This window comes from Rhinoderma darwinii, chromosome 3 (assembly GCF_050947455.1).
Source record: "Rhinoderma darwinii isolate aRhiDar2 chromosome 3, aRhiDar2.hap1, whole genome shotgun sequence".
Lineage (NCBI taxonomy): Eukaryota > Metazoa > Chordata > Amphibia > Anura > Rhinodermatidae > Rhinoderma > Rhinoderma darwinii.
This window is the reverse complement of record NC_134689.1, coordinates 128,547,418-128,573,772: the sequence shown is the minus strand read 5'-3', so window position 1 is coordinate 128,573,772 and position 26,355 is coordinate 128,547,418.

Sequence of the window (26,355 nt, the reverse complement as noted above, 5' to 3'; positions counted from 1 at the left end):
GCTACAATACGTCGGCAAACATCTGCCCATTCATTTGAATGGGTTTGCCGACGTACTGTGCAGAAGACCTGTCATTTACGCGTCGTTGTTTGACAGCTGTCAAACGACGACGCGTAAATTGACTGCCTCGGCAAAGAAGTGCAGGGCACTTCTTTGCAACGTAATTTGAGCCGTTTTTCATTCAACTCAATGAAGAGCAGCTCAAGATTTACGAGCGTCACAGACGCCTCACATAATACGAGGAGAAGCATTTACGTGTGAAACGAGGCAGCTGTTTTCTCTTGAAAACAGTCTGTCTTTTCACACGTAAATGCCTGCTATCGTGTGCACATACCCTAACTCTAACCCATAACGCATGTGGTGCAAACCCACTCCAAAACAAAGAATTTGTTTAAAAATCGCATCAAAAACCGCAGCAAAACCCTAACCCCAACCCCAACCCCTAAGGGTATGTTCACACGGCCTATTTACGGACGTAAATCGGGCGTTTTTGCCCCGAATTACGCCCGAAAATAGCGCCTCAATAGCGCTGACAAACATCTGCCCATTGAAAGCAATGGGCAGACGTTTGTCTGTTCACACGAGGCGTATATTTACGCGCCGCTGTCAAAAGACGGCGCGTAAATAGACGCCCGCGTCAAAGAAGTGACCTGTCACTTCTTTGGCCGTAATTAGAGCCGTTATTCATTGACTCCAATGAATAGCAGCGCTAATTACGCCCGTAATTGACGCGGCGTTCAAGCGCCTGCACATGCCGGTACGGCTGAAATTACGGGGATGTTTTCAGGCTGAAACATCCCCGTAATTTCAGCCGTTACGGACCCCCGCCGTGTGAACATACCCTAACACTAACCCTAACCCTAAAACGCATCAAAAACCACAGCATTAATCAGCATTAAAGCCATAGTGTGACTGCTCTTACAGTAGAGGGTCCATAGTGTGACTGCTCTTAAAGTAGAGGGTCCATAGTGTGACTGTTCTTACAGTAGAGATTCCATAGTGTGACTGCTCTTACATTAGAGGCTTCATAGTGTGACTGCTCTTACAGTGCAAAACCACTCCAAAACTTAGAATTTGTTTAAAAATTGCATCAAAAAATGAATAAAAAAACCGCATCAAAAACGCATGAAAAACGCATCAAAAACGCATGTGGTGCAAAACAAGAATTTGCTTACAAATCGCATCAAAAATCGCATGAAAAACACATGAAAAACGCATGAAAAACGCCTGTGGTGCAAAACAAGAATTTGCTTAAAAATCGCATCAAAAACGGCATCAGAAACGCATGAAAATTGCATCAAAAAATCGCATCAAAAACGGCATGAAAAACACATGGAAAACGCTTTAAAAATGCATGCGGTTTTCATGCATTTTGCACGCGGTTTTCATGCGATTTTAAGCAAATTCTTGTTTTGCACCACATGCGTTTTTCATGCGTTTTTGATGCGATTTTTAAGCAAATTCTTGTTTTGCACCACATGCATTTTTCATGTGTTTTTCATGCGTTTTTTATGCAATTTTTTAAATGCGATTTTTAAGCAAATTCTTGTTTTGCACCACATGCGTTTTTGATGCGTTTTTCATGCGTTTTTGATGCGATTTTTGATGCCATTTTTAAACAAATTCTACGTTTTGGAGTGGTTTGGCACTGTAAGAGCAGTCACACTATGAAGCCTCTAATGTAAGAGCAGTCACACTATGGAATCTCTACTGTAAGAACAGTCACACTATGGACCCTCTACTTTAAGAGCAGTCACACTATGGACCCTCTACTGTAAGAGCAGTCACACTATGGCTTTAATGCTGATTAATGCTGCGGTTTTTGATGCGTTTTAGGGTTAGCGGTTAGGGTTAGTGGTTGGGGTTGGGGTTAGGGTTAGGGGTTAGGGTTTTGCTGCGGTTTTTGATGCGATTTTTAAACAAATTCTTTGTTTTGGAGTGGGTTTGCACCACATGCGTTATGGGTTAGGGGTTAGAGTTAGGGTTAGGGTTTTTATGCCTTTTTTATGCTATTTTTAAACAAATTATTGTTTTGCACCACATGCGTTTTTGATGCGTTTTTTATGCCGTTTTTGATGCGATTTTTAGAGTTAGGGGTTGGGGTTGGGGTTAGGGTTAGGGGTTAGGGTTTTGCTGCGGTTTTTTATGTGATTTTTAAACAAATTCTTTGTTTTTTGGGTTAGGGTTAGGGGTTGGGGTTAGGGTTAGGGTTTTGCTGCTGTTTTTGATGCGATTTTAAACAAATTCTTTGTTTTGGCGTGGTTCTGCACCACATGCGTTATTGATGCGTTTTTGATGCAGTCTTTATGCGATTTTTTTAAACAAATCTTTTGTTTTAGTTATTTTGCACCACATGCGTTTTTGATGCGTTTTTATGCCGTTTTTGATGCGATTTTTGATGCGATTTTGATGTGGTGCAAAACAAGAATTTGCTTAAGGCTTTATTCAGACGAACGAGAAATACGCGCGTTGCACGGACCTATATTAGTCTATGGGGCCGTGCAGACATGTGCGTGAGTTTTGCGCTGCGTTAGTCCGTTGCAAAAAACTCACGACATGTCCGTTGATTCAGCGTTTTCAACGCATCACGCACACATTGAAGTCAATAGGTGCGTGAAAACAACGCACGGCACACGGAGGCACCTCCGTACGCACAGCGTTTTTCACGCAACACTTGTTAAGTCTATGTAAATGAGTTGACCAAACTAGACAAAACAAGTACAAACCAGGAAGTGGCTTTTCACTTTCTGAGCACATGCGCACAGTTCCAACCGACATCTGCTGCAATGCCACGTGCGTGCGATGTGGAAAAACGTATCTGCTTGGTGCATGACAGACCCCAGTTGTGGAACACCAACGCAGAGGCCTACCATGACCGCACGGGCAAGGAGGTTGGCTGGGATGAGGTTGCGCAGAGCCTCTTCGGACAGGAGTGGGATAAAAGCACCACAAGAGACCGCAAAAGCATAGGTAAGCGCAGATCTCTATTGATGCTAATGCAATCGGCCATGCTGTAGTGTATATCCTTGTGTTTCACATGTTTGTACTGTGCTTGGTCGTAGGTGTGTCACTGCATCATTAGGCAAGTGTTTAATGTTTAGTTGTGTTTAAAGTTTAGCGACGTTTCGGACAAGTGCAGTTTTCAGTTAGGTCACATGGTCTCCTTTTTTTGTCTGTTTCCTGTTCCTATGTCCAGTTGATGATGTTAAAACAAGGTGGAGGAGCTGTCGGGATCAGTTCAGGAGGGAATTTGGAAGCAGAGGGCGAAGTGGGGATGGGGCGTTCAAAAAACGCCCCTACATATATATGAAACAGCTGATGTTCCTCAAGGACATTATGGAGATGCGGCCGTAAGTACTGACTGTACCTTGATGACATGTGTGTGTTCACTGTATAATCGGCCTAAATAGCTGTTTGGCCCTTGTGGACATGTTTAAAAGGAGTAACGCAAAATGTTTCTGGCAGATGCAGTGATAATCTCAATGACACCGAGGAGGAGGCTGGACTTGTGGAGTCGCAGCTGGTCACGGAACAACATCCCGTGCTGCCCTTGACCCCCGACCGCACGCAAACACAAGCAGCCACCCAGTTAAGCAGCCAACCCCAGCTGCCACGGGACGTGGACAATCCCCGGACGCCACCAGCCAGACGCCGGCGCACCCAGGTTGCCACAGCAGGTGCCAACGTGGACTCGAGAGTCCTGGAGTACCTTCGGCACTGTTCGGAGGAGGATGGATGTGACGCTTTTGGCCGTACCATAGCGCCGCTACTCCGGCGAGTCCCGGACTACCGGATGGCACACGTCCAAGGGGCCATCCTTGCTATAATTGACTCTGCCACTCCTCCTAACAATCCACGCCAGTGCTTCCAGGTAATAGAGCAATGGTGTGGATTGCCTGAGGATTTGGTGCCCTCTACTGTACCTCTCCCTTCCCAGCCTGCACACACCTTTCCACGGCCACAGTACCAACGGCCGATGGTGACCATAATGTCACCTGGTCATGTGGTGCCTCGGGAGCGCCCTTTCGCCCCCTACGCCAGACCCCAGTCTCCCTTTGTCCAGGGCCCCCCGGCAGGGTTCAACCCTCTGTATCAGCACCACTATGCTGTTGAGGAACATCCTCAGCAGGCCCAGGGACAGTATAGTGGTGCTGAAATGCAGAGCCATGAGTCGCCATCACAGAGGTATCATGACTTATAGATGTGTGTAGTCCGATTACGGCTGGCTCGATGTGGTGATGTAAACCTCAATGTCACAGTTTGTTAATGTAGCATCATGTTGGTGCGTTTTCTATTTTTGGATGCCTGCTGGTTCCTGTTAAAAGTTACCATTTGAAATTACAGATTAAATAGTTTTTCTGTTTGCAAGTAAGATTTGATGTGTTTGCCTCCATCTATGTGGTGGAACCCAGGTTCCCCCAAAGATTCTTTTAGGTAATGTTCAAACATTATGCTGATGGAGCAAGATTGTAGCATGCCATGATTGAGGTATTAGTGTATCTTTGGTGGTTTTCCTCCATTCCTCATATTGTGGTCGCCTGCATTGCAGTGGTGTGAGAAATGTGGAACAAATGTATTTTGCCTTGGGATTAGTGTACATGGGCTAAGCCAATCTGCCTCCCAAGCTAATTCGTCTAGAGGACATTCAAACGAAAAAGAAAAACCACCAAAGATCTAAGCTCGCAACCCACGTCAAGGGTCCTCATGTCTTGCGAGTCCCTAATCTAAATATCCCCTCCCCAAATAACAACAAATTTAACTTAAAAATGCTACAGTGGGCCACAAATCTACACTAAGACAGCCCTCACAGAACATCCTCCTGCCATGCCACAGCTCCATCGGGGCTGTCAAAATATTGTGCAAATATGTCGCGTACTCGAATCCCAGATGTTTGAGCCCTTCCAAGTGGAATTTGCTGCGGAATGGTTGATGTGGAAACATTTTGGCGAATATATTCGGCATCACAACCGGCGTCATGTATGCGACAAAAATTATGAAGCACGACACACGCTTGTATGACACGGGTGACATTTTGTGGCGTCAGTTGCATGGTGGTGAGAAAAACACGCCATTTGAAGGACATTATGCCAAATGCACATTCCACACATCGGCGTGCTCTGCTAAGCCGGTAATTGAATATGCGCCGGCGGTCATCCAAGCCTCTTCGAGCAAATGGGCGCATTACTTGACTTGTGAGTCCAAAACCCTCATCTGCCACGATCACATAAGGGACTTGTGGTCCTCGCGAGCCAGGCAGGTGGTTTGGCGCCGGCACGGAAAGTAGATTGCACATTAGACGATGGCCCATCCTGGATGTACGAAAGATGCGGGCATCAGCTGAGCTTCCATAGGATCCTATATGTACAATAGTAAAACAATAATTGCTGTCGGACAAGGCCAACAAGACGATGGAAAAAAACTGTTTGTAGTTATAGAATCGGGATCCTGAGTGGGGGGGGCTTCTTGACCCGAATATGCTTCCCGTCTAGGGCACAATACAATTTGGAAATTGGGTGGTGGTCATAAAGTCGGCAGAAATCGAAAGCCAGTGGTCTGTCGTGGGCTGAGGCATCACGGTGGCCTTCAATCGAAGCCACAACACAGGTGGCTGTCACAATGCCCGAAATTGTGCTCACTCAAAGAAGGAATTCGAAATGTAATGAATGATAGCGGTTTCCGGTAGCTAGAAATCTACATGGGCGAGATGCAAAAACACAACACACAAATAAACATGATGTAGGACATGACAACCACACACCATCCGGTAAGCTGCAATTGTTTAAAACACACATACCTCAACGTCACAAGGAGTCGCTCCTCGGGGGAAATGCAGCGCCGCATATTTGTGTCCTTGTAGGTTATTCCTGTGCGAATCAGGTCCAGCAGAATATTAAAAGTCGACACAGACATGCGGCAAAACGTCCGAAATTTCTCGGGGTGGCTGCGAAGGTCATCATATAGAGTATGAAAATGGCCTTTGGAGGTGCGCTGGGCCACAAGTGGATGAACCCAAATCCTCCCTCTTCTCCGGGTTCCCTCCTGAAGCATGGGTCGGCGCACACCAAATCTCTGAGAAACCATCCATGATATCAGCACATGGCCCAGCGGAGTCAAGGGCATAGCGTAGTTTTTTTACCTGTAAAAACCCCAATAAACACCCAACACGGCCAAAAGTAGTTTGCAAGGTGCAAACTTGATGCGAACATGTGCTCACATCAAGCAGGTGTTGGAGAAGGTGTCTTTTTGTAGGCTGCCCTCTCCATTACTCCACCCTCCGTTGTTTTGACGTGCGTAAAAAACGCATGCCATACGCGCGTAAAAAACGCAATCACACAGCCCTTACGGATGCCACACGCAACTACCACGCAACCAAAACGCTGCGTTTTTCACGCGCGCAAAAACGCCACGTTCGTGTAAATCCAGCCTAAAAATCACATCAAAAGGAGGGTGTGGCTCTCAGTGCGTGAGGTCAACATGTGAGGTCTGAGCTCCTGCTGAACGGCATACTAAGCAGCACCACACGGCTCGTTAGCCTTACAGATCTTGCAGATCTCTGCATTGCTTTAGCCCTTTTCCTGCTATCAGATGACCAGAGGGGGAGAGAGACAGCATGGTGAGAGGTCGGAAAAGAAAGAGCCCTCTGATGCTCACAAGCTTCTTTCCAGCTTCAGATTCACTCCAAGATGACGCTGAGACCCGAGGACAGGAAGATAAATCACATTTTCAAAGGTACCGGAGGACTGTACAAGCAGAGGGGGATCCCCTCTTACCTGAAGCCTTATTGGACCCGGCTCGGAATCCGACTTTGGGCCCCCCTGCACGTCCAGGATTGTTGGCTGAGACGAAGTGTGGGACTGCTGCTGCTACTGCTGTCACTCATGTGCTCAGGTATCCTCTGTCTCTGTCTCTGCTTTGCCTATAACTATGGGGGATGATAGTTCAAGCTCTCCTTCCTCCCCATTACAGTATAATACAGATCCTGGTTCAGATGATCTTGTCACTGTAGCCACTATGAAAAATTTATTGGCAGATCTGCATAAATCACTGCACACTGATCTATTTAACGCTATGGGGAAACTTCAAACTGAGGTCACTTCAATAGGAGAACGGACTTCCCATATAGAGTATAAAATGTCTGAGCTTACTACAGCCCATAATGATCTTGTGGATGCATCTACTGCTATGGAAAAGGAACTTGAATTTGTTAAAGCAAAACTTGCTGATATCGAGGATCGTTCCAGGAGGAACAACCTGAGGTTCAGAGGTATTTCTGAGCAAATTAAGGCAGATCAGTTGGTAGAATTTATGGTGGATTTCTTTAAAAATTTACTACCGCTTGCCTCTCCCACTGATTTAACCATTGATAGAGCTCATCGCTTACCAAAGCCTAAAAGCTTGCCTGCCACGGTTCCGAGGGACGTCATAGTACGTATTCACTTTTTCCATATTAAAGAAAAGTTGGTGGAAGCATCACGCTCAGAACCTACCCTGCCTGCAAAATTCCATCTGATTTCTATATTTGCGGATCTATCTGCAGCTACCTTGGCTAAGAGGAGAGCGTTTGTTCACAGTACTAAGATTCTACGAGATCAAGGTATATCGTACAAATGGGGATTTCCGGTTAAACTTGTCATTTCAAAAAATGGAACAAAAATTGTGGCTACATCTCCAAGGGATGCCGAGCATCTATGTCAAGAATGGGGGTTAATGAGCAGCCCCGGATCTTCTCCTAAAATAACTGGGTCAGCTCTTCTTACTTTACCTAAGGAGTGGGACACTGTAGATCGTAATGTCAAGATGACTCCTTGAACCAATGTTGCTTATTCTGAATCATTCTGAATCATATTTGTAGATGTCTGTACGGAAAACGGTGTTTCAGCTCATCTATTTTTTTTTATTTTTTTTAGATCTGTATAAAGGCACGAATCTAAAAGCCGTGAATGCCATATTATATATTTTTTCTTTCCAGGTATGTTATACTTGGACCCCGCTTTAGAACGTAACCCTATATGTAGGGACTCTTGGTGTGGGAACGCCAAGAACCCCGTTTATTATTTTTTTTTTTATTTTATTTTTTTTTTTTTTTCTCTGTTATGTTGTAGTATGTGGTCCTTCTGTTCATGGATAATATTCTATCTTATTTCTGGGAAATGTGTAAACATTGTATACGAAATTAGAACTGGGTCTGCTGTGGAGATTTCTCCTTCTTTAAAAGCTAGGTGCTTAATAAGGGGTAAACAACCCTCCTTTGTTAGGAATGGTTTTCAAAATTGTTTCACATAATGTTAAGGGGTTAAATTCCCCATTTAAACGTTCAAAATTATGGTCTGAGGCCTCACTTTCTCAAGCGGATGTGTTATGTATTCAAGAAACACACCTTAATAAAGAAGACGCCTGCAGACTTAAAGAGGCTCTGTCACCAGATTTTGCAACCCCTATCTGCTATTGCAGCAGATAGGCGCTGCAATGTAGATTACAGTAACGTTTTTATTTTTAAAAAACGAGCATTTTTGGCCAAGTTATGACCATTTTTGTAGTTATGCAAATGAGGCTTGCAAAAGTCCAAGTGGGTGTGTTTAAAAGTAAAAGTCCAAGTGGGCGTGTATTATGTGCGTACATCGGGGCGTTTTTACTACTTTTACTAGCTGGGCGTTCTGACGAGAAGTATCATCCACTTCTCTTCAGAACGCCCAGCTTCTGCCAGATCACGCTGTGTCGTCACTCACAGGTCCTGCATCGTGTCGGACGAGCGAGGACACATCGGCACCAGAGGCTACAGATGATTCTGCAGCAGCATTGGCGTTAGCAGGTAAGTCGATGTAGCTACTTACCTGCAAACGCTGATGCTGCTGCAGAATCAACTGTAGCCTCTGGTGCCGATGTGTCCTCGCTCGTCTGACACGATGCAGGACCTGTGAGTGACGTCACAGCGTGATCTGGCAGAAGCTGGGCGTTCTGAAGAGAAGTGGATGATACTTCTCGTCAGAACGCCCAGCTAGTAAAAGTAGTAAAAACGCCCCGATGTACGCACATAATACACGCCCAGTTGGACTTTTACTTTTAAACGCACCCACTTAGACTTTTGCAAGCCTCATTTGCATAACTACAAAAATGGTCATAACTTGGCCAAAAATGCTTGTTTTTTAAAAATAAAAACGTTACTGTAATCTACATTGCAGCGCCTATCTGCTGCAATAGCAGATAGGGGTTGCAAAATCTGGTGACAGAGCCTCTTTAAACATAAAAAATTTCCACATATATTTTCAGCACCAGCGGTAGGCAAGAAATGTGGGGTCTCTATAGCAATAAGGGACTCGGTTGCATTTCATTTGCAAAATGAAATTGTGGATGAAAATGGTCGTTACGTTTTGTTAAATTGTCTTCTGAACAATATTCAGTACACTATCCTATCGGTATATACCCCTAATTGTAAACAAGACAGGTTTCTGCGAAAGATGATTAAATTAGCAAATCAATACAAAAAGGGCTCAATTATACTAGTGGGTGACTTTAATTTGACATTATGGCCTACTATGGATTCAACATCTACTGTAAAATGTAAGGAACCTACGTCGGCTTTTTCTTTATTACACAAACATGGCCTTTTTTACATTTGGAAAGTGCATCACTATAGTGACCGTGACTACACCTTTTTTTCGAATCCTCATAAAATATACACGAGGATTGACTTTTTTCTTATAAATAGGGATCTTTTAGACCATATCCACTCTGTCTCGATAGGATGATTAGATTGGTCCGACCATGCCCCAATATCACTGTCTATACAAGAGCAGTTTACTCGGCCGCAGGACTTTGTATGGAGACTAAATAATTTTGTCCTCAGTCATCCTAAATATGCCTCTCAATCTAGATCTCAGTTAGAAGAATACTTCCTTTATAATGATAATGGTCAAGTCAAAGATACTACTGTGTGGTGTGCCCATAAGGCAACTATTAGAGGCCACTTTATCAAAATAGCCTCACATATTAAAAAATCGACAAAAAATACTGAAAGTCAGCTACTTCTTAGGCTAAGCACTTTACATAGATTAAATAAAAATTCTTACTCAGTAGAACAGGCAACCGAAATTTCAGAGCTTACTCATCAATTACATGAGCTGAATATTTATAAATATGACTTGGCCTTACGAAAATTAAAAATGACATTCTATTGGAGTGGTAATAAAGCTGGGGCATTATTGGCTAGGCAACTTCAAACAAGGGATGTAAAATCTCGAATCCCCTTTATGTATAATGCGGGGAAAAACCGTATAATGGATCCCAAGGGGATAGCTAACACTTTGGCAGAATATTATGAATCACTTTATAATTTAAGAAATGACCGTCTTAGGGCATGACCACACATGGCGGAATTCCTCCGCAACTGTCCGCATCAATGCCGCACCTAATCCGGGTTGCGGATTACGGCTGCGGATCTGCACAAAATGTGCAGAAAATTGATGCGGACTGGCCGCTGCGGACTGCAGGAAAAGTGCTTCCCTTCTCCCTATCAGTGCAGGATAGAGAGAAGGGACAGCACTTTCCCTAGTGAAAGTCAAAGAAATTCATACTTACCGGCCGTTGTCTTGGTGACGCGTCCCTCCTTCGGCATCCAGCCCGACCTCCCTGGATGACGCTCCAGTCCATGTGACCGCTGCAGCCTGTGCTTGGCCTGTGATTGGCTGCAGCCGTCACTTACACTGAAACGTCATCCTGGGAGGCCGGACTGGAGACAGACGCAGGGAGTTCTCGGTAAGTATGAACTTATATGTTTTTTTACAGATACATGTATATTGAGATCGGTAGTCACTGTCCCGGGTGCAGAAACAGTTACTGCCGATCGCGTAACTCTTTCAGCACCCTGGACAGTGACTATTTACAGACGTCTCCTAGCAACGCTCCCGTCATTACGGGAGCCCCATTGACTTCCTCAGTCTGGCTGTAGACCTAGAAATACATAGGTCCAGCCAGAATGAAGAAATGTCATGGTAGTAAAAACAATACGCTCCGCAGCACACATAAGATCTGCGGACTTCATTGCGGAATTTTGACTCTCCATTGAAGTCAATGGAGAAATTCCGCCATGAGTCCGCAACCAGTCCGCCACTGCTCCGCAACAGACAGAGCATGCTGCGGACACCAAATTCCGCTCCGCAGCCTATGCTCCGCAGCGGAATTGTACGCATCGTGTAAACGAACACTGCTAAATTAAAGAGAAAGTCAATGGAGAAACGGCTCCGCTGCGGATTAACGCTGCGGAGTGTCCGCAGCGGAATTTAAGTGAAATTCCGCCATGTGTGAACCCGCCCTAACTGTGCAGCCTCAACTAGATAATATTAAGAGGTTTTTTTTAGCTCAAATAGATCTCCCTTCTATTTCTCAGACCCAATTACAAAGCCTCTCTATACCTATAACGGAGGGAGAGATTCTTAAAGCTATAATGTCACTTAAAGCCCATAAATCCCCTGGGCCTGATGGGCTAACTGGTGAATATTTTAAACTTTATAAAACGATCTTAGCCCCCTATATGGTTAAAACTTTTAATGAGGCAATTAAAAATGAAGCATTTCCCTCTGAAATGTTAAAGGCCCTTGTGGTCCCCATACCTAAGCCGGGTAAACCCTCGGACGTCCCCTCTAATTTTCGACCTATTTCTTTGCTAAATACAGATCTAAAAATCTATGCAAAGATTTTGTCCTGTAGACTGGCAGATATTCTTCCCCAGCTGATCAGTCCTGATCAAGTGGGATTTGTAAAAGGGAGACAAACAGTGGATAGTACCAGACGGTTTATAGATATTATTTCTGAGGTTGAGGTTAGGCGGATGCCTTCTCTGCTTCTTACCTTGGATGCGGAGAAGGCATTCGATCGGGTTCATTGGGGGTACTTAAGGGAGGTATTGGGGAAGTTTGGGATCCGAAATTCTTTTTTTATCTGCCATTATGGCCATGTATACCTCTCCCTCGGCTCAGGTTTATAGCACAGGCGCGTTATCAAGTCCCTTTTTTATAACCAATGGTACAAGACAGGGATGCCCTTTATCGCCCATGATATTTACATTGGCGATGGAGCCCTTTGCTGCGGCGGTCATCCCGTATTAGAGGAGTCTCCATAGGACACACTGAACATCGTATAGGTCTCTTTGCGGATGACGTTATATTGTGTTTGTCCTCTCCTGGAGACACTTTGCCTTATATACTCCGACTCATCCAGGAATTTGGGGAGATCAGTTATTATAAAATCAATACATCAAAATCTTTAATTTTAAACATGGGCATTCCAAAATATACACAGTTGCAATTACAAAAGGAATTTCCCTTTAAATGGGCTGAAGGAACAATTACTTATTTAGGGATTTCTCTTACCTACCCATGTGGTAAGTTGATGTCGGTTAACTATAACACTTTACTGCAGGTTTTGAATAAGGACATCATATCCTACTCTAGATTTCCTTTATCCTGGATGGGCCGTATTGCAGCCTCTAAAATGCTACTTCTCCCAAAAGTGTTGTATTACTTTCGAAACTTCCCAATCCCAATTCCCAAATCTATTCTAAGACGTATTCAAATGGTGTTTACAAGATTCATTTGGAATGGGAAGAAGGCAAGGGTTGCAGCAAAAATACTGCATTTGTCTGTAGCTAAAGGAGGTCTGGGATATCCAAATATTGTTGCTTACTATAATGCGGCTATTCTGGACCAATTAAAACATTGGTGGTTATATGATAAAAATAAGCGCTGGGTGGAGTTAGAAGCGCATATATTACACAGTTCAGACTTAAAGGATGTGTTGGGCTCTGTGAGGATGGGGGAACACATATTGGGTAAATTATCCCCTACAATTAAAGCATCTATTCAGATTTGGAAGGGTGTGTCTGAGAATGCCTCTATTCTTCCTCTTAGACATAGTATGGTTTTCTTAGCTATGGTGCAACGTTGCATACCTAATTCAAATTTTTCAGAATGGACTACTAAAGGTATTAGTTCATTGGAATTATTATACGATAACAATTTATTGTTACCCTATTCTATAATCTCTTCTAAATATGATCTAAACCCTAAGGATTTTTATAAATATTTTCAGCTGAGACATTTTCTTTCCACTGTTAAGTTTACAGTCAATGCCCCCACTTCTAATTATGAAAAATATTTTTATAACCCCAAGCTGATAACTAAAGGAATATCTAAAGCCTATGAGGCAATTCATCAGGATGGATCTTCTTTGCCTACCCTTAATTTTATACAAAAATGGGAATTGGAGTTGGGAGGTACATATAGTATTGAACAGTGGGAGGCGGCTTTTAAAATCTGTTCTAAGTCTTCCCACTGTGTAAATCATCTGGAAGCCTCTCGAAAATTGCTTTATAGATGGTACATGACTCCATACCGCCTATCCAAAATGTTTCCTATGGTGTCCTATATCTGTTGGCGATGCAACGCTTCTGTTGGCTCATTATTACATATTTGGTGGAGTTGTGATGTCATCGCTCCGTTTTGGGTAGAGATACAACGAATGTTAACCAGCACAATCGGTTTTCCGGTTCCTTGGGGACCAGAAGTAGCACTTCTTTCTTTGAAATTAGAGGATATAGGCATTGAGAATAGTACGGTTATGGTACATGTGCTAACTGTAGCGAGAACAAGTATTGCTCAGAGATGGAAAAGCGCTTCTATTCCGTCTAAGGTAGAAATCTTGCACAAGGTTCAGTACAATTGTATTATGGAACATTTAATTTCCACAAGATTACATAAGACACAGGAATTTGTTTACAAATGGTCTAAATGGCTTGCTTTTAATGGCTCACAGCTTCCTTTAGGCCTCATTTACACGAGCGTGTGCGTTTTGCGCAGGCAAAAAAACGCAGCGTTTTGCGTGCGCAAAAGGCACTTGACAGCTCCGTGTGTCATCAGTGTATGATGCGCGGCTGCGTGATTTTCGCGCAGCCGCCATCATAGAGATGAGGCTAGTCGACGTCAGTCACTGTCCAGGGTGCTGAAAGAGTTAACTGATCGGCAGTAACTCTTTCAGCACCCTCGACAGTGAATTCCGATCACAATATACAGCAACCTGTGAATAAAAAAAAGACGTTCATACTTACCAAGAACTTCCTGCTTCCTCCAGTCTGGTCTCCCGGCCGTTGCCTTGGTGACGCGTCCCTCTCGTCATCCGGCCCCACCTCCCTGGATGACGCGGCAGTCCATGTGACTGCTGCAGCCTGTGATTGGCTGCAGTCTGTGCTTGGCCTGTGATTGGCTGGAGCTGTCACTTGGACTGAATTGTCATCCCGGGAAGTCAGACTGGAGGAAGAAGCCGGGAGTTATCGGTAAGTCAGAACTTCTTTTTTTTTTTTTTACACGTTCATGTATAGTGTGATCGGAAGTCACTGTCCAGGGTGCTGAACCAGTTCAACTCTTTCAGCACCGTGGACAGTGACTGTCTCCTGACGTCGCGTACCGGAACATTTTTTGCCGGGTTCGGTCAAAACGAGTTCGGCCGAACCCGGTGAAGTTCGGTGCGCTAATCTCTAATTTGACACTCCGTTTGGATGTTTGTAAACATTCATCCTTTTGACAGCTCTTGCGCGAATCACGCAGTTCGCACGGAAGTGCTTCCGTGCGGCATGCGTGGTTTTCACGCACCCATTGACTTCAATGGGTGCGTGATGCGCGAAAAACGCACGATTATAGAACATGTCGTGAGTTTTACGCAACACACTCGCTCTGCGCAAAATTCACGCATTGTCTGCACTGCCCCATAGAGTAATATAGGTGCGAACGACACGCGTGAAAAGCACGCGCGTCGCATGCGTGTATATTACGCTCGTGTAAATGAGGCCTTATAGAAAGACCTCATAAAAGTGTATTAGGGTCCTTATGTATATTCTAAATCCAAGAGCAGGGACCTTATGTTTGTCTGTATGTTTTTTTTATGTTTTTTGTGTTTTTTATTTTTTTTTACATTGGAAAGGTGTAAAATAGTAAACTTATGGAAGTTCAACTCTGGTTACATTATTAATTAACGACACTATGATTATCTTATTATGTACCCAGTATGTTTCTAATACATGTATGTGTATACTGACTATTAGATTAACTTTAACCCCTTCCCTCTTTAGCCACTTTTGACCTTCCTGACAGAGCCTCATTTTTCAAATCTGACATGTGTCACTTTATGTGGTAATAACTCCGGAATGCTTTCACCTATCCAAGCGATTCTGAGATTCTGTTCTCGTGACACATTGCACTTTAAGTTTCTAGCAAAATTTGCTCGATGTGTTCAGTATTTAATTGTGAAAAACACCAAAAATTAGCGAAAAATTGCAAAAATTAGCATTTTTCTCAATTTAAATGTATCTGCTTGTAAGACAGGCAGTTATACCACACAAAATTGTTGCTAATTAACATCACCCATATGTCTACTTTAGATTGGCATCGTTGTTTGAACATCCTTTTATTTTTCTATGACCTCACAAGGCTTAGAACTTTAGCAGCAATTTCTCACATTTTCAAGAAAATTTCAAAAGGCTATTTTTACAGGGGCCAGTTCAGTTGTGAAGTGGTTTTGAGGGCCTTATATATTAGAAACCCCCAAAAAGTCACCCCATTTTAAAAACTGCACCCTTCAAAGTATTCAAAACAGCATTTAGAAAATGTCTTAACCCTTTGCTTTAATTCCTGTGAAATGTGTAAAGTAGAGGTGAAATTTACAAATTTCATATTTTTTTGCAGAAATTAATTTTTAATACAATTTTATTTATAACACAGAAGGTTTTACCAGAGAAATGCAACTCAATATTTGTTGCCCAGTTTCTGCAGTTTTAGGAAATATCCCACATGTGGCCGTAGCGTGCTACTGGAATGAAGCACCGGCCTCAGAAGCAAAGGAACACCTAGGGGATTTTGGGGCCTTATTTTTGTTAGAATATATTTTAGGCACCATGTCAGGTTTGAAGGGCTCTTGCAGTGACAAAACAGTAAAAATCCCCCAAAAGTGACCCCATCTGGGAAACTAGACACCTCAAGGAAATTATCTAGGGTTGTAGTGAGCATTTTGACCGCACAGGTTTTTTACAGAAATTATTGGAAGTAGGCCCTGAAAATTAAAATCAACATTTCTTCAAAGAAAATGTAGGTTTAGCGATTTTTATTTTTCTCATTTACACAAGGACTAAAGGAGAAAAAGCACCGTAAAATTTGTAAAGCAATTTCTCCCGAGTAAAACAATACCCCACATGTGGTAATAAACGGATATTTGGACACACGGCAGGGCTTAGAAGGGATGGAGTGCCATTTGGCTTTTGGAGTCCACATTTAGCAGGAATGGTTTGCGGAGGCCATGTCACATTTACGAAGCCCCTGAGGGGACAAAACAGTGGAAACCCCCCACAAGTGACCCCATTTTGGAGACTACACCCATTGAGGAAATTATCTAGGGGTATAGTGAGCGATTTGACCCCACAGTTTTTTTGCAGAAATTATTGGAAATAGGCCCTGAAAATAATAATCTACATTTTTTCTAAAAAAATCTAGGTTTAGCTAATTTTTTCTAATTTCCAGAAGGACTGAAGGAGAAAAAGCACCACAAAATTTGTAAAGCAATTTCTCCCGAGTAAAACAATACCCCACATGTGGTAATAAACGGCTGTTTGGACACACGGCAGGGCTTAGAAGGGAAAGAGCACTATTTGGCTTTTTGAGATCACATTTAGCAGGAATGGTTTGCGGAGGCCAGGTCACATTTGCAAAGCCCCTGAGGTGACAAAACAATGAAAACGCCCAAAAAGGGACTCCATTTAGGAAACTACACCTCTTGAGGAATTCATCTAGGGTCTAGGGGTGTAGTGAGCATTTTGACCCCACAGATGTTTCATAGAATTTATTAGAATTAGGCAGTGAAAATAAAAACAGTCCTTTTTCTTCAATAAGACGTAGCTTTAGCGCAATTTTTTTCATTTTCTCAACAAATAAAGGAAAAAAAGAACACAACATTTGTAAAGCAATTTCTCCTGAGTACGGCAATACCCCATATGTGGTCATAAACTGCTGTTTGGGCAAACGGCAGGGCTCAGAAGGGAAGGACCGCCATTTGGAGTGCAGATGTTGCTGGATTGGTTTCTGGGCGCCTGTGGGCCCAAAACAGTGGAAACCCCCCAGAAGTTACCCCATTTTGGAAACTACACCCCTCAATGCATTTACCAAGGGGTGTAGTAAGCATTTTAACCCTGCAGGTGTTTTGTAGAAATTAGTGTTCACTCGATGTTGCAGAGTGAAAATGGGATTTTTTTCCATAGATATGCCAATATGTGGTGCCCGGCTTGTGCCACCATAACAAGACAGCTCTCTAATTATGCGGTGCTTCCCGGTTTTAGAAACACCCTACATGTGGCCCTAATCTTTTGCCTGGACATCATATGACAGGGCTCAGGAGTGAAGAGTACCATGCGGAGTGGAGGCCTAATTTGGCGATTTACAAAGTATTGGTTCACAACTGCAGAGGCTCAGATGTGAAATTAAAAAAAAACCCTGAGAAGTGACCCCCATTATGGAAACTGCACCCCTCAAGGCATTTATTAAGGGGTGTAGTGAGCATTTTCACCCCACAGGTCTTTTCCATAAATGAATGCGCTGCGGATGGTGCAAATGAAAAATTTATATTTTTCCCTAGATATGCCATTCAGTGGCAAATATGTCATGCCAAGCTTATGACACTGGAGACACACACCCCAAAAATTGTTAAAAGGGTTCTCCCGGGTATGACGATGCCATATATGTTGAAGGAAACTGCTGTTTGGGCACGCTGAAGGGTTCAGAGCTGAGGGAGCACCATTTGGCTTTTGGAGAGCGGATTTTGCTTGGTACTATATTTGTTTGAGTATTGCTGGTGTTTCCATTTATAATGTGGGGGTACATGTAAGCGGGGCGGAGTATATAAGGGGCATAGTCAGGTGGTATAAAAAAAAAAAATAATCCATAGATGTGTGTTACGCTGTGAAGCAATCCTTTCCGCACAGGCCAGTGTCGCACTGATAAATGGTGTAATTTCTTATCCCCCTTTTGGTCCACACTCCGCACCTTTTGTAGTTTGGGGAATTTTGCTGGGAAAGTGTTGTCCTGGTATAATACGGGCACCGTCGCTTCCAGCGGATATGTTTGGGCTCTCCCCTTCCTGGTTCCCTAATTTTAGGTCCTTGATAAATCGCCTCTTGAAACAAAAGAAATGTTCCCCTCGAGCACAACTGCATATTTTTTTATTTCCTGACTTATTGGAGCCATAACTAATTTTATTTTTCATAGACGTAGCGGTATGAGGGCTGGTTTGTTGCGGGACGAGCTGTAGTTATTATTGGTACCATTTTGGGGTACATGTGACTTTTTGATCACCTTTTATCCTATTTTTTGGGATGCCAGGTAAACAAAAAAACTCAATTCTGGCACAGCTTTTTTCGTTTTTTTTTTTTTTATACAGCGTTCACCATGCGTTATAAACTACATGTTAACTTTATTCTGCGGGTCAGTACGATTCCGGCGATACCTAATTTATAGCCCTTTTTTATGTTTTACAACTTTTTGCACAATAAAATTACTTTTGTAAAAAATTTATTTTTTCTGTCGCCAAGTTGTGAGAACCATAACTTTTTAATTTTTTTGTCGACGGAGGTGTATGAGGGCTCGTTTTTTGCGGGACGAGCTATAGTTTTTATAGGTACCATTTTTGGATACGTGCGACTTTTTGATCACTTTTTATTCTAATATTTGTAGGGCAAAGTGACCAAAAAACAAACTCTGGTAAAGTTTTTTAAGTTTTTTTTTTTACGCTGTTCACCGCGTGCAATAAATAATATAATATTTTGATACCTCAGGTCGCTACGGTCATGGCGATACCAAATACATATGGTTTATTTATTTTTTTCAATAATAAAGGACTTGATAAGAGTAAAAGGGGGATTGTGTTTTATTTGATTACTTGAAACTTTTATTGTTTTCAAACTTTTATTTTTTGCACTTTTTTTACACTTTTTTTTATACCTTTTTTACACTTTTCTTCAAGTCCCACTAGGGGACTTGAAGGTCCAACGGTCAGATTATTTTTTTCTAATACATTGCACTACCTATGTAGTGCAATATATTAGATCTGTCAGTCATTCACTGACAGCAAGCCGATTAGGCTTCGCCTCCCGGCGGGGCCTAATCGGCTTCCGTAATGGCAGAGCAGGAGACCATTGTGTCTCCTGTTGCCATAACAGCAGTCGCCAGTCCCAATTGCCTGTCAGGGCTGGCGATCTGCTAGTAACCGCTACGATGCAGCAATCGCTTTCGATTGCTGCATCGAAGGGGTTAATGGCAGGGATCGGAGCTAGCTCCGGTTCCTGCCGTTACAGGTGGATGTCAGCTGTACAGTACAGCTGACTTCCACCGCTGATGACGCCGGATCAGCTCCTGACCCGGCGCCATCTTGCCGGCAGCTACGGAAGCCGATCAGGCTCCGCCGCCGGGCGGATCTTGACCGGCTTCGGTGCTAGGCAGACCGGGAGGCCAGTATTAGGCCTCCGGTTGCCATTGCAGCCACCGGAACCCCGGCAATTTCATTGCTGGGGCTCCGATAAGCTGCAAACACCTTAAGTGCAGCGATCGCGTTTGAGCGCTGCACTTAAGGGGTTAATGGCGGGGATCGAAGCTAATTTCGGTCCCCGCCGTTACAGTCGGATGTCAGCTGTAAGATACAGCTGAGATCCGACGATGATGGCACCGACTCAGCTTCTGAGCCGGTGCCAAACATTTGCCGTAAATGTACGGCATTTTGCGGGAAGTCAATGCTTTCCATGTCGTACATTTACGGCAAATGTCGGGAAGGGGTTAAATCTTTATCCTTTTTGCGATCTCATAAATTTGTAAAAAAACATTTCAATATTTCCAATGTTAATGTCTTGTTTATTTTTGGATAACTTTGAAAAACCTTTAATAAAAATTTTGTTAATGAAAAAACACGTAACGTAACGTAAAACACACGTAACGTAACATAACGTAACGTAACGTAAAAAACACGTAACGTAACGTAAAAAACACGTAATGTAACGTAAAAAACGTAACGGAAAAAACACGTAACGTAACGTAAAAAACACGTAACGTAAAAAACACGTAACGTAACGTAAAAAACACGTAACGTAAAACACGTAACGTAACGTAAAAAACACGTAACGTAACGTAAAAAACACGTAACGTAAAAAACACGTAACGTAACAATACGTAACATAAAACACACGTAACGTAAATAGCACGTAACGTAAATAACACGTAACGTAAAAAACACGTAACGTAAAAAAACGGAATGTAACGTAACGTTACGTGTTTTTTACGTTACGTTACGTTTACGTTACTTTACGTGTTTTTTACATTACGTTACGTGTTTTTTACGTTACGTAACGTAACGTAACGTCAAAATCGTAACATAACGTCAAAATCATAACGTAACGTAAAAAACACGTAACGTAACGTAAAAAACACGTAACGTAACGTAAAAAACACGTAATGTAAAAAACACGTAACGTAACGTAAAATACACGTAACGTAAAAAACACGTAACGTAACGCAAAAAACACGTAACGTAACGTAAAAAAACGGTAACGTAACGTACAAAACACGTAACGTACAAAACACGTAACGTAAAAAACACGTAACGTAACGTCAAAAACGTAACGTAACGTCAAAAACGTGACGTAAAAAACACGTAACGTGACGTAAAAAACACGTAACGTAAAAAACACGTAACGTAACGTAAAAAAAAAGTAACGTAACGTAAAAAACGCGTAACGTACAAAACGCGTAACGTACAAAACGCGTAACGTACAAAACGCGTAACGTAACGTACAAAACGCGTAACGTAACGTAAAAAACACGTAACGTCAAAAACGTAACGTAAAAAACACGTAACGTAAAAAACGTAACGTCAAAAACACGTAACGTAACGTAAAAAACGTAACGTAACGTAAAAAACACGGATTGTAACGTAAAAAACACGGATTGTAACGTAAAAAACACGTAACGTAACGTAAAAATCGGAACGTAAAAAAAAAGTTTACGGAACGTAAAAAACGTAACGTAACGTAAAAAACACGTAACGTAATGTTACGTAACAAACACGTAACGTATCGTAACGTAAAAAACACGTAACGTAAAAAACGTAACGTAAAAAACACGTAACGTACAAAACGCGTAACGTAAAAAACACGTAACGTAACCTCAAAAACGTAACGTAACGTAACGTTAAAAACACGGATTGTAACGTAAAAAACACGGATTGTAACGTAAAAAACAAGTAACGTAACGTAAAAAACACGTAACGTAACGTAAAAATCATAACGTAAAAAACGTAACATAACGTAAAAAACACGTAACGTAATGTTACGTAACAAACACGTAACGTAACGAAACGTAACGTAAAAAACACATAACGTAACGTATCGTAACGTAAAAAACACGTAACGTAAAAAACACGTAACGTAACGTAAAAAAACGTAACGTAAAAAACACGTAACGTAACGTAAAAAACACGTAACGTAGCGTAAAAAACGTACCGTAAAAAACACGTAACGTAACGTAAAAAACACGTAACTTAACGTAAAAAACGTAATGTAACGTAAAAAACACGTAACATAACGTAAAAAACACGTAATGTAACGTAACGTAACGTAAAAAAGACGTAACGAAACGTAACGTAAAAAACAGGTAACGCAACGTAAAAAACAGGTAACGTAAAAAACAGGTAACGTAAAAAACACGTAACGTAACATACGTGTTTTTTACGTTCCGTAGAGGTGTTTTTTACGTTACGTTTTTACGTTACGTGTTTTTTACGTTACGTTACGTATTTTTTATGTTACGTGTTTTTTACGTTACATATTTTTTACGTTACGGTACGTGTTTTTAATGTTACGTTACGTGTTTTTTACGTTACGTTACGTGTTTTTTACGTTACGTTACGTGTTTTTTACGTTACGTGTTTTTTGCGTTACGTGTTTTTTTACGTTACGTTACGTTTACGTTACTTTACGTGTTTTTTACGTTACGTTACGTGTTTTTTACGTTACGTGTTTTTTACGGTACGTTTTTACGTTACGTTGCGTTTTTTACGTTACGTGTTTTTTACGTTACGCTACGTTTTTTACGTTACGTGTTTTTTACTTTACGTTACGTGTTTTTTACATTACGTTTTTTACGTTACGTTACTTGTTTTTTACGTTACGTTACGTGTTTTTTACGTTACGTTACGTGTTTTTACGCTACGTTACGTGTTTTTTACGTTACGTTACGTGTTTTTTACGTTACGTTACGTGTTCTTTACGTTACGTTTTTTACGTTACGTTACGTGTTTTTTCTGTTACCTGTTTTTTACGTTACGTTACGCGGTTTTTACGTTACGTTACGTGTTTTTTACGTTACGTTACGTTATGTTACATGTTTTTTACGTTACGTGTTTTTTATGTTACGTGTTTTTTACGTTACATATTTTTTACGTTACGGTACGTGTTTTTAATGTTACGTTACGTGTTTTTTACGTTACGTGTTTTTTACGTTACGTTACGTGTTTTTTACGTTACGTGTTTTTTACGTTACGTGTTTTTTCCGGTATGTTACGTTTACGTTACTTTACGTGTTTTTTACGTTACGTTACGTGTTTTTTACGTTACGTTACGGGTTTTTTATGGTACGTTTTTACGTTACGTTGCGTTTTTTACGTTACGTGTTTTTTACGTTACGCTACGTTTTTTACGTTACGTGTTTTTTACTTTACGTTACGTTACGTGTTTTTTACATTACGTTTTTTACGTTACGTTACTTGTTTTTTACGTTACGTTACGTGTTTTTTACGTTACGTTACGTGTTTTTACGTTACGCTACGTTACGTGTTTTTTACGTTACGTTACGTGTTTTTTACGTTCCGTTACGTGTTCTTTACGTTACGTTTTTTACGTTACGTTACGTGTTTTTTACGTTACCTGTTTTTTACGTTACGTTACGCGGTTTTTACGTTACGTTACGTGTTTTTTACGTTACGTTACGTTATGTTACGTGTTTTTTACGTTACGTGTTTTTTATGTTACGTGTTTTTTACGTTACATATTTTTTACGTTACGGTACGTGTTTTTAATGTTACGTTACGTGTTTTTTATGGTACGTTTTTACATTACGTTGCGTTTTTTACGTTACGTGTTTTTTACGTTACGCTACGTTTTTTACGTTACGTGTTTTTTACTTTACGTTACGTTACGTGTTTTTTACATTACGTTTTTTACGTTACGTTACTTGTTTTTTACGTTACGTGTTTTTTACGTTACGTTACGTGTTTTTTACGTTACGTTACGTGTTTTTACGTTACGCTACGTTACGTGTTTTTTACGTTACGTTACGTGTTTTTTACGTTACGTTACGTGTTCTTTACGTTACGTTTTTTACGTTACGTTACGTGTTTTTTACGTTACCTGTTTTTTACGTTGCGTTACGCGGTTTTTACGTTACGTTACGTGTTTTTTACGTTACGTTACGTTATGTTACGTGTTTTTTACGTTACGTGTTTTTTATGTTACGTGTTTTTTACGTTACATATTTTTTACGTTACGGTACGTGTTTTTAATGTTACGTTACGTGTTTTTTACGTTACGTGTTTTTTACGTTACGTTACGTGTTTTTTACGTTACGTTACGTGTTTTTTACGTTACGTGTTTTTTACGGTACGTTACGTTTACGTTACTTTACGTGTTTTTTACGTTACGTTACGTGTTTTTTACGTTACGTTACGTGTTTTTTATGGTACGTTTTTACGTTACGTTGCGTTTTTTACGTTACGTGTTTTTTACGTTACGCTAAGTTTTTTACGTTACGTGTTTTTTACTTTACGTTACGTGTTTTTTACATTACGTTTTTTACGTTACGTTACGTGTTTTTTACGTTACGTTACGTGTTTTTTACGTTACGTTACGTGTTTTTACGTTACGTTACGTGTTTTTTACGTTACGTTACGTGTTCTTTACGTTACATTTTTTACGTTAAGTTACGTGTTTTTTACGTTACCTGTTTTTTACGTTACGTTACGCGCTTTTTACGTTACGTGTTTTTTACGTTACGTTATGTTACGTGTTTTTTACGTTACGTTGTTTTTTACGTTACGTTACGTTACGTGTTCGTTACGTTACGTTACGTGTTTTTTACGTTACGTTACATGATTTTTACGTTACGTTACGTGTTTTTTACGTTACGTTTTTTACGTTACGTTACGTGTTTTTTACGTTGTGTTTTTTACGTTACATTACGCTACGTTTTTGTTACGTTACGTGTTTTTTACGTTACGTTACGTGTTTTTTACGTTACGTGTTTTTTACGTTACGTTACTTTACTTTTTTTTTACGTTACGTTACGTGTTTTTTACGTTACGTGTTTTTTACGTTACGTGTTTTTTACGTTATGTGTTTTTTACGTTACGCTACGTGTTTTTTACGTTACGTTATGTGTTTTTTCCTTCAATGGTTTTTATTAAAGTTTTACAGATAAATACAAAACTTGTCATCAAAAACTGTATTATCACATAACATTGGTATATGACATGTACCTAAAATACAGCAGTTATAATGGCGTCGTATCTTTTAATCGAAGTACATACATAATCCTCAGATATGAATTATATGGTGAAATATCGATGCTGGTATTGCCAGCAAACGGGAGATGACACAAACAACAAATAAACAGCACATAACCAACATTACTAGCAGAACTAATATCATGAATACGTACACTATTTCTGTGTATACTTATATGACGATGAATACGAATAATCCGATTTATTTGATCGAAACAACTCCTACAGGTGTTATATATTTCTACTGCCTGGAACAAAGATGACAATTTGTCCACGCTATCCAATATTTTTCAAAAGATGTAATTGCAAAATTGCCATATGCTATCGCCCTTTCATATGTATATGATGTATTTATAGCTGTGACTAGTTCAGCGATTGGAGGAGTTTAGTTTTGCCATGACTAAGATTTTACAAAACAACCTCCTGTGTTCAACAGGAATCGTATCTAATTCTAAGAAAAGTAGAATGAGTTGTGGGTTGGGCAAAACCTCCATAGAAAATATGTCAGACATTAACCCCTTGAGTACCCAGCTCATTTTGGCCTTGAGGACCAGACCCATTTTTTCAAATCTGACATGTATCACTTTATGTGGTAATAACTCCGGAATGCTTTTACCTATCCAATTGATTCTGAGATTGTTTTCTCGTGACATATTGTACTTTAGTTTAGTGCAAAAATTTGGTCGATAAATTCATTGCTTATTTGTGAAAAACACCAACATTTAGCGAAAATATGAAGAAATTATGATTTTTCGAATTTTAAATGCATCTGCTTGTAAAACAGATGGTAATACCACACAAAATAGTTACCAATTAACATCCCCCATATGTCTACTTTATGTTTGCATCGTTTTTTGAACATCTTTTTATTTTTCGAGGACGTTACAAGGCTTAGAACTTTAGCAGCAATTTCTCATATTTTTAAGAAAATTTCAAAAAGCTATTTTTTCAGGGACGAGTTCAGTTCTGAAGTGGTTTTGAGTGCCCTATATATTAGAAACCCCCATAAAACACCCCATTTTGAAAACTGCACCCCTCAAAGTATCCAAAACAGCATTCAGAAAGTGTTTCAACCCTTTAGGCGTTTTACAGGAATTGAAGGAAAGTAGAGCTGAAATTTTCAAATTTCATTTTTTTTTCACAAAATTCATATGTAATACATTTTCTTCTGTACCACAGAAGGTTTTACCTGAGAAACGCAACTCAATATTTATTGCCCAGATTCTGCAGTTTTTAGAAATATCCCACATTTGGCCCTAGTGCGCTAATGGACTGAAACACAGGCCTCAGAAGCAAAGGAGCACCTCTTGGATTTTGGGGCCTCCTTTTTTCTGAATATATTTTAGGCACCATGTCAGGTTTGAAGAGGTCTTGTGGTGCCAAAACAGTGGAAACCCCCAAAAGTGACCCCCATTTTTTAAACTACACCCCTCAGGGAATTTATCTAGGGGTATAGTTAGCATTTTGACCCCACAGGTATTTTGCTATATTTTCTGGAGTTAGTCTGTGAAAATGAAAATCTTTTTTCTGGTAAAACGTAAAAATTTCTAATTTTTGCAAGAAATAAAGGAGAGAAAGCACCCCAACATTTGTAAAGCAATTTCTCGCGATTACAAAAATACCCCATATGTGGTAATAAACTGCTGTTTGGACCCACAGCAGGGCTCAGAAGGGAAGGACCCCCATTTGGATTTTGGAGCTCTGATTTTACTGGAATGGTTTTCAGTG